Genomic DNA, 11,747 nt, shown 5'->3' with positions numbered 1-11,747 from the left:
TTAGCAAGTATTGTAAATTGTTTGTTGTACAATAAAGTTAATTGTACTACAATTTGGTCATTAGAAAAAATGTCGCTTACGTTATTTTGACGGTTAGGGTTCGATAAAGTCTTTTTAAAAAAAACAGTACGTCAGAGAAATTCCCATTTATATTCAGTTAATTATGTGTAATATGTGGTAGGCTTTTATAAAAAATTTAAATTTTGGATAGACAAACCTGGTCGAATTAAGGCGCTTCTTTTATTTTTGCCAACAGTATTAAGTACTTCTTCAACCAGAATTTAAATTTTTTTATTTAATTTTTTTGCATCGAGCTTTTTTCGACATAGCTTAAATTACTTTATCAGATATGTACTATTAAATGCATATAAATTTAATTACTGCCTTTCGTTTTGTTACTTATGAAATAATTTTCACTTTAAATAAAAAGTACGTTTCAAACCCGGGTAGGAGAGCTTCTCAAACCATATTGATGCAATTTTTTCATGTTAAGTCGTGGAAAAATAATAAATATCTTAATCCCGGGACTGATCGGGATTGAACCAACGACATCCCGAAAGTCCCGAGATCGTAAAAATAAAAATTTATATCCCTAGTGAGTACCACAGTGATTTATTGGTGAAAGGTAAAACAAAAGGGCTGTGTGAATAAGCTGCCGTAACTGACTATCAGAAAATGAACGAAAAGTCTGTCTAATGCATAAGCAACGTAGTGTAGAATTTTAGGGGCCTATATTTTACTTACATGTGTTCAGTGCTGCTACATTTTTTTAAATTTTACCCAAAATTACCAGAAAAAGTTACCAAATTAAGCTAAAAATTATCAAACTTATCTATCTATACTATCTATATCTATACTCTATACTAATTATATAAAGAGAAGTCCCTTTTTTTGTAACAGGTAATCTCGCGAACGGCTGGTCCGATTTCCATGAAATTTTGTATACAAATAGCTTTCGGTAACCACCATGTTTTAGGCTAAACAAATTTTACTTTTTTTCGGGTAGGTGGACCAGGGACCGGTCTATTCGAAAAAATCTTAGTATAGTCCGATTTGCTTAAAATTTAGTACGTAAGTAGCTTTTTAGCATATATAACCCACTTTTCCGGGAAGTGGTCCAGGGACCGATCTATTCGAAAAAATCGAATTTACGGTCCGATTTGCTTAAAATTCGGTGCGCAGGTAGCTTTTTAGCATGTATTAGCATATGTGATACATTTTTTCCGAGAAGTTAACCAGGGACTGATCTATTCGAAAAAATCGTATTTACGGTCCGATTTGCTTAAAATTCGGTACGTAGTTAGCTTTTTAGCATATATTAGCATATATGATCCATTTTATCCGAGAAGTGGACCAGGGACTGATCTGTTAGAAGAAATCGTATTCATAGTCCGATTTGTTTAAAATTCGGTACGTAGGTAGCTTTTTGCCTGGATAAGCTTATAGATTCCTGTTTTCCCATTTTCATGCAATTTCGAAGAAGGCAAGATTTTTTTGCGCCAATCAGAAACAACGGATACTGTCAAAATATAATTATAATATATAATATATCTCAACTAATATATATTTAGAAAGCCGTTTGTTAGTTTTCGCAAGGCTCGAGAGCGGCTGAACCGATTTTTTTGAAACTGCCACCTGCCGCACGTGTCCCAAGGATGGTTTTAGGCTGAAAAAAATCTATATGTAAAGGGGGCGTGACACTTCCCATACAAACCGAATTCCTCATGCTACATATCTCTGAAAATGTGTTTGGTAGAGTTTTGGAAATTGGTATGGAGATATACGAATTCAATCGCATACCCTTGGAGAAAAATTTTAGCTATTGTAAAAAGGGGTGTGACATCTCGCATACAAACCGAATTTTTCATACTGCTTATCTCTGGGAATTGGTGGATTTGGTAGAGTTCTAGAGTTTTGTATGGAGATGTACGAAATAAATCGCATACTCTTGGAGAAAAATTAGAACTATTGGAAAAGGGGTCGTGGCATCTTCCATACAAACCGAATTTTTCATACTGCCTATCTTTGAAAGTGTTCATGGTAGAGTTCTGGATCTTGGTATGGAGATATACGAAATCAATCGCATACTCATGAAGAAAGAGGGCAGCTGTTGGAAAGGGGGGCGTGGCACCTCCCATATAAATCGAATTTGTATACTTCATATCTCTGAAGGTATTCATGGTACAGTACTGGAACTTCGTATGGAGATATGTATATAGTTGAAATCAAGCCCATACTCATGGAGAAAATTTGGGCTATTTGAAGAGGGGTGTGAGGCCTACAAACGTACCAACCTTTAGCTATCTTTGAATGAATTTTTTTATTCTTCTGTAGGTGTGTTTGTGAGTGAAATCCTCCTAAATGGTTGTACGGATTTTAACGAAACTTTTTGTGTATTTGAGTGGGTCTCTGGATGGTTTAGTTTCACAATTTAATCCGATAGTTGGCGCTGTAGTTGAGTTATTACTAAAAATCTTATTTATGATCCGATTTGGCTAATGTTTTAAATATGTATGCAATACTATTGCAAAAACATGCTGCCAAGTGGTGCTGAAGTCGAGCTATTACTAAAAACAGCCAAGTGAGAAAAGTGAGTGCACCATTGAGTATATCGGACGTTCCTGCGTTGCAATTGGCCCAATGGATGTGATTTTCCAATATTATTATGCGTTCAAACTTTTAAGGTATTTCGCCTGAAATAAGTATATGTATATTGCATTTCTGTAGAACATGATTCGCTCCCATTTTGAAATTGCCACCTACTATACTGTAAAGCTTCTAGGACATTCACTATAGAACCGGGTCATTGTTGCCGCCAGGGAGTGAAGAGGAAAAAATTTATTTCGCTTTGCGAATAACCGTGCTATGAAATGCCGCACAACTGGAGAATTTCAAGAACGGATATAACACTTTCCTTACCTTATTTAAAGTGGCAAATGACTACCAAACCTTAATCTTAGCAGACAAATGTGCCAATGAAAATCGTAAACGTGAATTGTTGGGGAAAATGTTGGACCAAAAAGTTTCAATAAAATATATAAAAATTTTTGGCGGGACGAAGTTCGCCGGGTCTGCTAGTTTTAAACTAAACTAAAATTTCGGAGCACTATAAAATCCACATTTGTCCAGTTATGACCATAGAACGTATACTATGTTTATACGTAAGCAATTTGCAAATAAAAATAGTTTGCAAATACCAAACTCACTGTTTATTCGATGGTGAAAATTTCTTTTTTAATATTGCCTGATTATAAAAAGGCAATAATATGACCATCGAAAAAGAAAATAATGTTAAAAATGGCAACGTCTTGATTATAAAAAGGCAATAGGATGACAATCGAAAAAGAAAATAAACCTAAGAGTGGCGACGTATTGCGCTTATTTGCAAATAGTACCACTAATCAATACTTATTTGCGTGATTTAGTTATTTGCAAATAAAAAATTAACGCAGTGTTTATGCGACAAGTTTTACCATTTTGCAAATTGTTATTTGCAAATAATCCGTGCGTATAAACGTAGTAGTAGATAACAAGAAGGGACAACTCGTTACAATTGTAGCGAAAGTGAGTAACAGGGACGTGCTTCTGGAAAAGAACTCGGTAGATATAACAATAGACACTATCAAGCAGTTTTTTGTAGACCACACAATTATAGTAACCTAGGAACGCCGAAGAACTGCTCGCCTTGCGTAACTTTCAGGATTACCTGGTATTTCTGTTAGAGGAAACGCTTACGGCCCACTTCCTAATGTATACCCAGAACTTGTTTTGACCTATGTTACATGTAGGACTGAATCGAAAAAGTTCTTCTTCTTCTTTATTGGCACTGTAACTGCCTAAGCGATTTTGGCCGAGTCCAAAACAGCACGCCAGTCATTTCTCTTCTGTGCACACTGACGCCAATTGGAAATGCCAAGTGAAGCCAAGTCCTTCTCCACCTGGTCTTTCCAACGCAGAGGAGGCCCTCCACTTCCTCTGTTACCAGCATCGCGGCTCGCGTTGAATATTTTCGGAGCAGGAGCGTTTCTGTCCATTCGAACGACATGGCCAAGCCAGCGGAGCCGCTGAATTTTAATTCGCTGCACTATGTCTATATCGTTGTAAAGCTCATACAACTCATCGTTAAATCGTCTGCGATATTCGCCATCACCAACGCGTAAAGGTCCGTAAATCTTTCGCAGAATCTTTCTCTCGAAAACTCCTTGAGCCGCCTCATCAGATGCTTTCATTGTCCATGCCTCGGCGCCATACACCAGCACAGGCATGATGAGTGACTTATAAAGTGTGATCTTTGTACGACGAGAGAGGACTTTACTTCTCAATTGCCTACTCAGCCCAAAGTAGCACTTGTTGGCAAGAGTGATTCTCCGTTGGATTTCAAGGCTGACATTATTATTGGTGTTAATGCTGGTTCCCAAATAAACGAAGTCGTCTACTTTTTCAAATTTGTAACTGTCAACAGTGACGTGGGTGCCAAGACGCGTGTGCTCTGACTGCTTGTGTGATGACAGGAGATACTTCGTTTTGTCCTCGTTCACCACCAGACCCATTCGCTTTGCTTCTCTATCCGATCCCGAGAAGGCAGAACAGACGTAGCCCTTGTTTTTACCGATAATATTGATGTCGTCGGCATACGCCAGCAGTTGTACGCTCTTGTAAAGTATTGTGCCTGAGCGGTTCAGTTCTGCGGCTCTTATTATCTTCTCCAACATCAGATTAAAGAAATCACACGAAATGGAGTCCCCTTGTCTGAAACCTCGTTTGGTATCAAACGGCTCGGAGAGGCCCTTCCCTATTCTGACCGAGCTGGTGGTATTGCTCAACGTCATTTTACACATCCGTATTAGTTTCGCGGGGATACCAAATTCAGACATCGCGGCATAAAGGCAACATCTCTTCGTGCTGTCGAAAGCGGCTTTGAAATCGACAAATAGATGGTGTTTGTCGATCCTTTCCTCGCGGGTCTTTTCCAAGGTTTGGCGTATTGTGAATACCTGATCTATGGTGGATTTTCCAGGGCTAAAGCCAGAATGATAAGGTCTAATCAGCTCGTTGACGGTGGGTTTCAGTCTTTGGCACAATACACTCGATAAGACCTTATAACCTATGCTTTGAAGGCTGGTTCCGCGATAGTTGGCGCGTATGGTAGGGTCGCCTTTGTGGATTGGGCAGAGCACACTTAAATTCCAGTCGTCGGGCATGCGTTCATCTGACCATATTCTGCATACGAGCTGATGCATACACCTCAGCAGCTCCTTGCCTTGTTTTTCAGTCGCGTAATCGCTATTCGTACCTCGTCATAGTCAGGCGGTGGGACAGCTACTCCATCATCATCGACTGGGGACTCGGGTTCGTCTTCTTCACCACTTTCAGCGCTGCTGCTATTCAGTAGGTTGTAAAAGTGTTCCCTCCATAATTTAAGTACATTCTGGACATCGGTCACTAGGTCGCCATTGTTGTTCTTACAGGATTTCGTCCCGGTCTTGAAACCTTCCGTAAGTCGCCTAACCCTCTGATAGAATTTTCGGGCGTTCTTCCTGTCGGCCAGCATCTCAAGCTCTTCGCACTCACGTATTCTGGCCTCTCTTTTTATTGCGGCAAATACGTCTCGCTTCCTTCTTCAGTTCCCTATAACGGTACCACATGGCTCTCGCAGCGTGGCCATATAGGCGGCGTCTTTTTTCTCTGCGGCTTCTTGACATTCCTCATCGTACCAGTTGTTCTTTCGGGCTCGCTGAAATCCAACTACTTCTTCGGCGGTGGTATTTAATGATCGGGAAATGTGGTTCCAGTGCTCGCGTATGTCGGATTGTTGAAGAGTGCTCTCAGCGAGCAGGTGTGTGAGTCGAAAGGCGAATAAATTGGTCGTCTGTTGCGATTGCAGCTTTTCGACGTTAAGCTTTCCTTGCATTGTTCGGCGCACATTTTTTGGTGCAGAGAGGCAGGTGCGTATCTTGGCTACAACAAGATAGTGGTCCGAGTCGATATTTGGCCCTCGGAGGGTACGTACATCCAAAACGCTTGAAGCCTGCCTTCCGACTATCACATCATGATCGATTTGGTTTCTCGTTTTTCGATCTTGAGACAGCCATGTAGCTTGGTGGATGTTCTTATGCTGGAACCTAGTATTACATATTACCATGTTTCGGGCCCCGGCGAAGTCGATCAGCCTCAGTCTGTTATCGGACGTTTCGTCGAGGAGGCTGAATTTTCCGACAGTGGCGTCAAAGATCCCTTCCTTGCCCACCTTGGCATTAAAATCGCTCGCGCAGCGCTCATAGAAGAGATCCTTGGACGCCTCATCCTTCTCTTCCGTCGGGGCATGGGCGCAGATGAGTGAGTTGTTGAAGAATCTAGCTTTGATGCGGATTGTAGCTAGACGTTCGTCCACCGGGGTGAACGCCAATACTCGGCGACGGAGTCTCTCTCCTACCACGAATCCAACACCGAATTTGCGCTCCTTTACATGGCAACTGTAGTAGACGTCGCAAGGCTTCACGCTTACTTTGGTTGCCCCGTCCATCGCATTCCTTGTATGGCGGCAGTGGTGCCAGATGTGCGGATTTCGCCCCATTTTGGGGATTTCTGAAACCATTTGGGGATCGGTTTCGTTTGGGGATGTGGGGATTTGATGGGGATTTTTGCTTTGTTTAAAATATTCATATTGAAATTAAAAAAACATATATTTTACTGCCTGCCCAAATTTCTCAAACAAAGATTTTCTTTGTCAAAGCATTTTTGTTTTTTAATGTTTTAATTAGCTTTCGCTGAGCACACAATTTTCTCTGACTTCAATACACCAAATTGTAAAAGGATCGCTATGATTGACATTCACCGGTTGGGCTGCATATATTTCTGATTTCCTTAGTGTAAAAAGAATTTTACAAAGTGGCAAGCGCACAAAAAAAATTTGACGAACTTACAGACAGCAATTGGAAATGAACCTTGGCCGAAGGTATGTTGTTAAATAGTCTCCAAAAACCATAAAAATAAGAAACCGCTATACGTAAATAACCGAATGATCTCATATATATGTACACATATACATCTGTGAAAATTTGTAATAGAAAAGTATTCAAAACTGTAGTTAAAATGAACTAACAGAAATGAGAATACATATTTTTTTATTTCTTACTTAAGGGAATTTAAATAGGGATTTAGAAGAAAAATTGGGATTTTTTTGGGGATAACTGCGGCTCGATATGAGGATGCGCTATACAAAAATTCTGGCAACACTGGATGGCGGTGATGTCAGCCTTTGTCTTCCCGAGGACATCAACCAGCCTGGCAGAGGCACCTTCCCCATTAAGGGTCCGGATATTCCAGGTGCATACCCTTTACGTTTGCCGTGGTCGTCATCAGAAAAAGGGGGTCTCGTCCGAGGCTGTTTTTTTCTTTTCATTGGGCGGGGTTTTAACGTTGCGGGACCCAAACCCAGCGCACGCGAAGTTTAACGCCTTCTCACTTTAACTCGCTCCCTAACGGGTGTTTGGTTGCTACCCAGAGGATACGTGGATATAAATATCCGGACGATGTGAGCTGCGATTTGAACCGTACGCACAGGAATCGCTTCTGGCCACTCGCAGGTGAATGGCAGTCAAAAGTTTTCCACTTATGCACACGGAACCATCCTCCATCCATCGAAAAAGTTACCAAGTTGAAAAATAAGTTACCAAATTACCTATCATATTTAATATGATAAACACAGAAAAAAATTAATAATTTCGGTAAAAAATTATCAGAGCGGCAACACTGCATGTGTTACATATGTACATACGAGTACAAATATCTGATTCCGTACGGAAGGTCCGCCCAGTATCGCTATTTCCTTAAGCAAATGACGTTTGACGAAACTTAGTGTTAAGTACATTATAGTTTCAGAATAGGATTTATGTGTATTCGCACGTTTGCATACGCTTGCCTATTCATATTAATAGTCAGCCCTAAAGAATGTGGGGGCATAAGGTAATAACCTGACACACATAACAGTGCTGCCACCAAGCGGGGATTAATAAGGATTTTTTAGTTTTAATTTATTTATTTTATTGTTGCATATTTTTCATTTGTGTGGGTGTATATTTTTGCCATACTCTTTATGGTAAATTTTACATGATGCCTATGGCTGCCATAATGGTTGGGACTCAAACGGGGACCCTTAGAAAAACAATCTTCATTATTTCCAAAGGTATAGTTCAATTGCAGAGGAAAACTTGGGAGGATTTTAGTATGCGGACGGCAAATTCTTTAAAAAGTGTGGATGGAGGGTGGGGGAATAGGACTCCCTGATATCAAAAATACCCCCCTTTTCTCTGGCAACCCTATAATTTTTATATAATTAGTTGGTAAAGTTTTAAAATAACATCAAAATTGGTGCTGCCAGACTGGAATTTTGAATAATAAAAGCATATTTTTAATTCGGAATTTTCACTTAGTAGAATTTTCCTATCTGTGTTGCCGAAGAAGAGGGGCCGAACACCTTCTGCAAATAACACCCTTCTGCGTAGGACGCCTTCGGCCGCACTTAGGGATTATAACCCTCACTAAGTAGAATTCTCCTTTCTGTGTTGCCAAAGCAGGGGGCTGAACACCATTTGCAGAGAACGACTTTCTGCGTAGTAGGCCTTTGGCCGCACTTAGGGATTATAACCCTCACTACGTAGAATCCTCTTTTCTGTGTTGCCAAAAAAAGGGGCGAACACCTTTTGCAGAGAACACCTTTCTGCGTAGGCGGCCTGCGGCCGCACTTAGGGATTATAACCCTCACTACGTAGAATTCTTTCTACTGTATTGTTTTGTACGGTATGGCAACACATCTTATGTGTCAGTTTGCAACCATGTGTTATTGTAAATATGGGTGCAATGTAATGTTATTACAAGTTAATAAAAGTTGGAATAAAGTGGTTTATATACAAGATAAAATAAAATAAAAGTGCACTCTTCGATTAGGAAATCGGTAAAAGTGCACTTTAGCGGAACCAGGCCAAAATTGATGAAAAAAAATCAAGAGGGGTATCAATCGACGCGTTTTAATGCGAACAACAATAATCCGAGACCAGAAACTCACATTTTTAATTAATTAAAGAGTTATTCGCAAAAAACACTTGCACTTTTCGCACTATGTTATGATGAATTTGACGCAAATAAATGGAGTAAATGAACTTAACTGAACACGTGTTCATTTTCACGAAATTCTTAATTAAATTCGAATGTTGCAATGTTGAAAATCCGCACAACAATCTCGTGAAGTTAATATAAATAAGATGGAGGAAAACTAGTGTTGCCACTCTATTAAAAATAAAATGGAAATAAATTGCTGCTGCCATTCTATTAAAAAAGTGTTTGAGCGTCCAACTCCTTTTTGCGTAGGCGGCCTTCGGCCGCGCTTAGGGATTATAACCCTCACTACGTATTCTCCTTCCGGTGTTGCCAAATAAAAGGGGCTGAACACCCTCCCTACGTAGAATTTTCCTTTCTGTTTTGCCAAAGGAAAAGGGCAGAACACCTTTTGCAGAGAACACCTTTTTGCGTAGGCGGCCTTCGGCCGCGCTTATGGATTATAACCCTCACTACGTAGAATTCTTCTTTCTGTGTTGCCAAATAATAGGGGCTGAACACCTTTCTGTGTAGGCGGTATTCGGCCGCGCTTAGAAATTATAACCCTCACTACGTAGAATTCTCCTTTCTGCGTGCGAAGAAAAGGAACGGAAATCCCCTTTTTACAAAAGTATATTACTTGTGCATTATTTGGGTGTTTTAAAGTTCAAATACAAATTGTATTAATAGAGTGGCAGCACCGGTTTTCCTCCCTCTTATATATATTAACTACACAAGATTGTTGTGCGGATTTTCACCATCGGAATATTGCTATTAAATACAGAAAGTGTACACTTAAAACATCACAAATGTATAAAAACTAATAAATACGTGTTAAACTGAGTTCACTTATTCCATTAATTTGCGTGAAATTCATCAAAACATAGCGCGGTAAGTGCAAGTGTTTTTTGCAAATAACTCTTTAATTAATTTAAAATTTTAATTTCTGGTCTCGGACTGTTATTATTGGCGTTAAGACGCGTCGATTGATACCATTCTCGAACTTTTTCCGTCCAGTTTGACTAGGTTCCGCTAAAGTGCACTGCTACCAGGAAACCAAGTAGAACGAATTAAGCAATTTTAACAACAAATAACTTATAAACAATTATATTGTTTATATTTTTTAGTTATACATGTTTTAGAGGATACCCCCTTAACATCCTGACCAAGTTTGATTTGTTAATTCCACCTGGTTTTCTTAAAACAAGAGGTGCGGCTGAATACTAACGCCCACCCCATTTTACTCATGTGGTTGCAGGGGTACACCGGAATATTCATGAACCAAAAATACAAGATCACGCCTTCTTCTTAGTAGCCCGTTATAATCGCATTTAGGAAAAAAGTTGGGCGACTTTGACATTAGCCGTTTGTTTACATTTGTTCGTTGTTTACAATTTGGTGGTGGCTTTTTACTGAAATTTTCTTAATTTTCGCTTGTGACAACGTGTGCACACATAAGGTAAAGAATAATTTAACACAACGACATGATTTATAGAAGAATTTGCATAATAAAAATGATTATTCATGCGTTCTACAATTACGCGGTTTTTTTGTTCTCTTCGTTGTTTACTTCTCACAACAAAGATGGCGTCGAGATTTCAACAGCTAGAAAATACATTTTTTCTTTCTTTCGGGAAGGTGTTGTTGTTGTTGTTGTAGCGGCTACAACAACCCCGCCCAGGTCGGTTGGTATCTCAGTCGTTGTCGTCAAGTTCCACTAACGGCAACCCTAGGAAGCGTGCAGCTTCTGTGGGGTTTGTCCACAGGGACAAGGCCGTTAGGGTTGTCGGGTTTTCCGGGCATGCGAAGAGATGTTTCGAGTCATGTGGGGGCTCTCCGCATGCCGGACACTTATTCGACACATCCTCATTCAACCTACTCAGGTAGGAGTTACCTGCTGCAGTAGCCGGAGCGAAGTTGTGCAAGTGTTGTGCGAGTCTCCCGAGGCAGATGAAGCTCCGTCTCGTCTATGTCCGGGGGTGATATGCCTAGAACGGCATTCACAGGTCTAGAGTCTACATAACTCGAGACTGAGTCCCTGTGAATGCCGTTCAGGACCTGTCGGGTCCAGAGGTTGCTTGATGAACCTCTGGACTTCGTCTGTCAGTTCATATAGATGCCTCCTGACGTGCCTAGGCGAGGGCTCCTCTGCAAGCAGCTGTCTGCTTGGGTGGCCACTTCTGTGGCTCCCGATCAGGTGCGGTGTTCTGTACAGTCTGTAGCTTCGTCCACTGCGTCCTACTAGTCCCTGGCGACCACACTGGCGCTGCGTAGTTCAAAACCGGCCGGCCTATTGCCTTGTATGTTGCCAGCAACGTTTCTTTGTCTTTGCCCCAAGTACTGCCGGCCAGCGACTTGAGGACCTTGTTGCGGCTCTGTACTTTATTGACAATAGCGGTTGCGTGCGCAGAAAAGGAGAGCAGGCTGTCGAATGTTACTCCGAGTATTTTGGGGTTATTCACCGTCGGAATTGGTGTGTCATCGACGTGAATCCCCAGCGGTAGCCTGACCTCCTTCGTCCAGGTTGTGAACAGGGTCGCGGAGGATTTCGTAGGGGAGAGGGCTAGACACTTTGCAGTGAAGAAGCGAGAAAGTTCGGAGAGATACCCGTTTACTTTCGAACACAGGTCATCAATTCCATTCCCAGTCGCCAT

The sequence above is a fragment of the Rhagoletis pomonella genome, unplaced genomic scaffold, assembly GCF_013731165.1.
Source record: "Rhagoletis pomonella isolate Grant_MI unplaced genomic scaffold, Rhpom_1.0 Rhpom_scaffold_00001, whole genome shotgun sequence".
Taxonomy (NCBI): Eukaryota; Metazoa; Arthropoda; class Insecta; order Diptera; family Tephritidae; genus Rhagoletis; species Rhagoletis pomonella.
The sequence above is the reverse complement of the archived record's forward strand: the minus strand, read 5'-3'. Positions refer to the sequence as shown.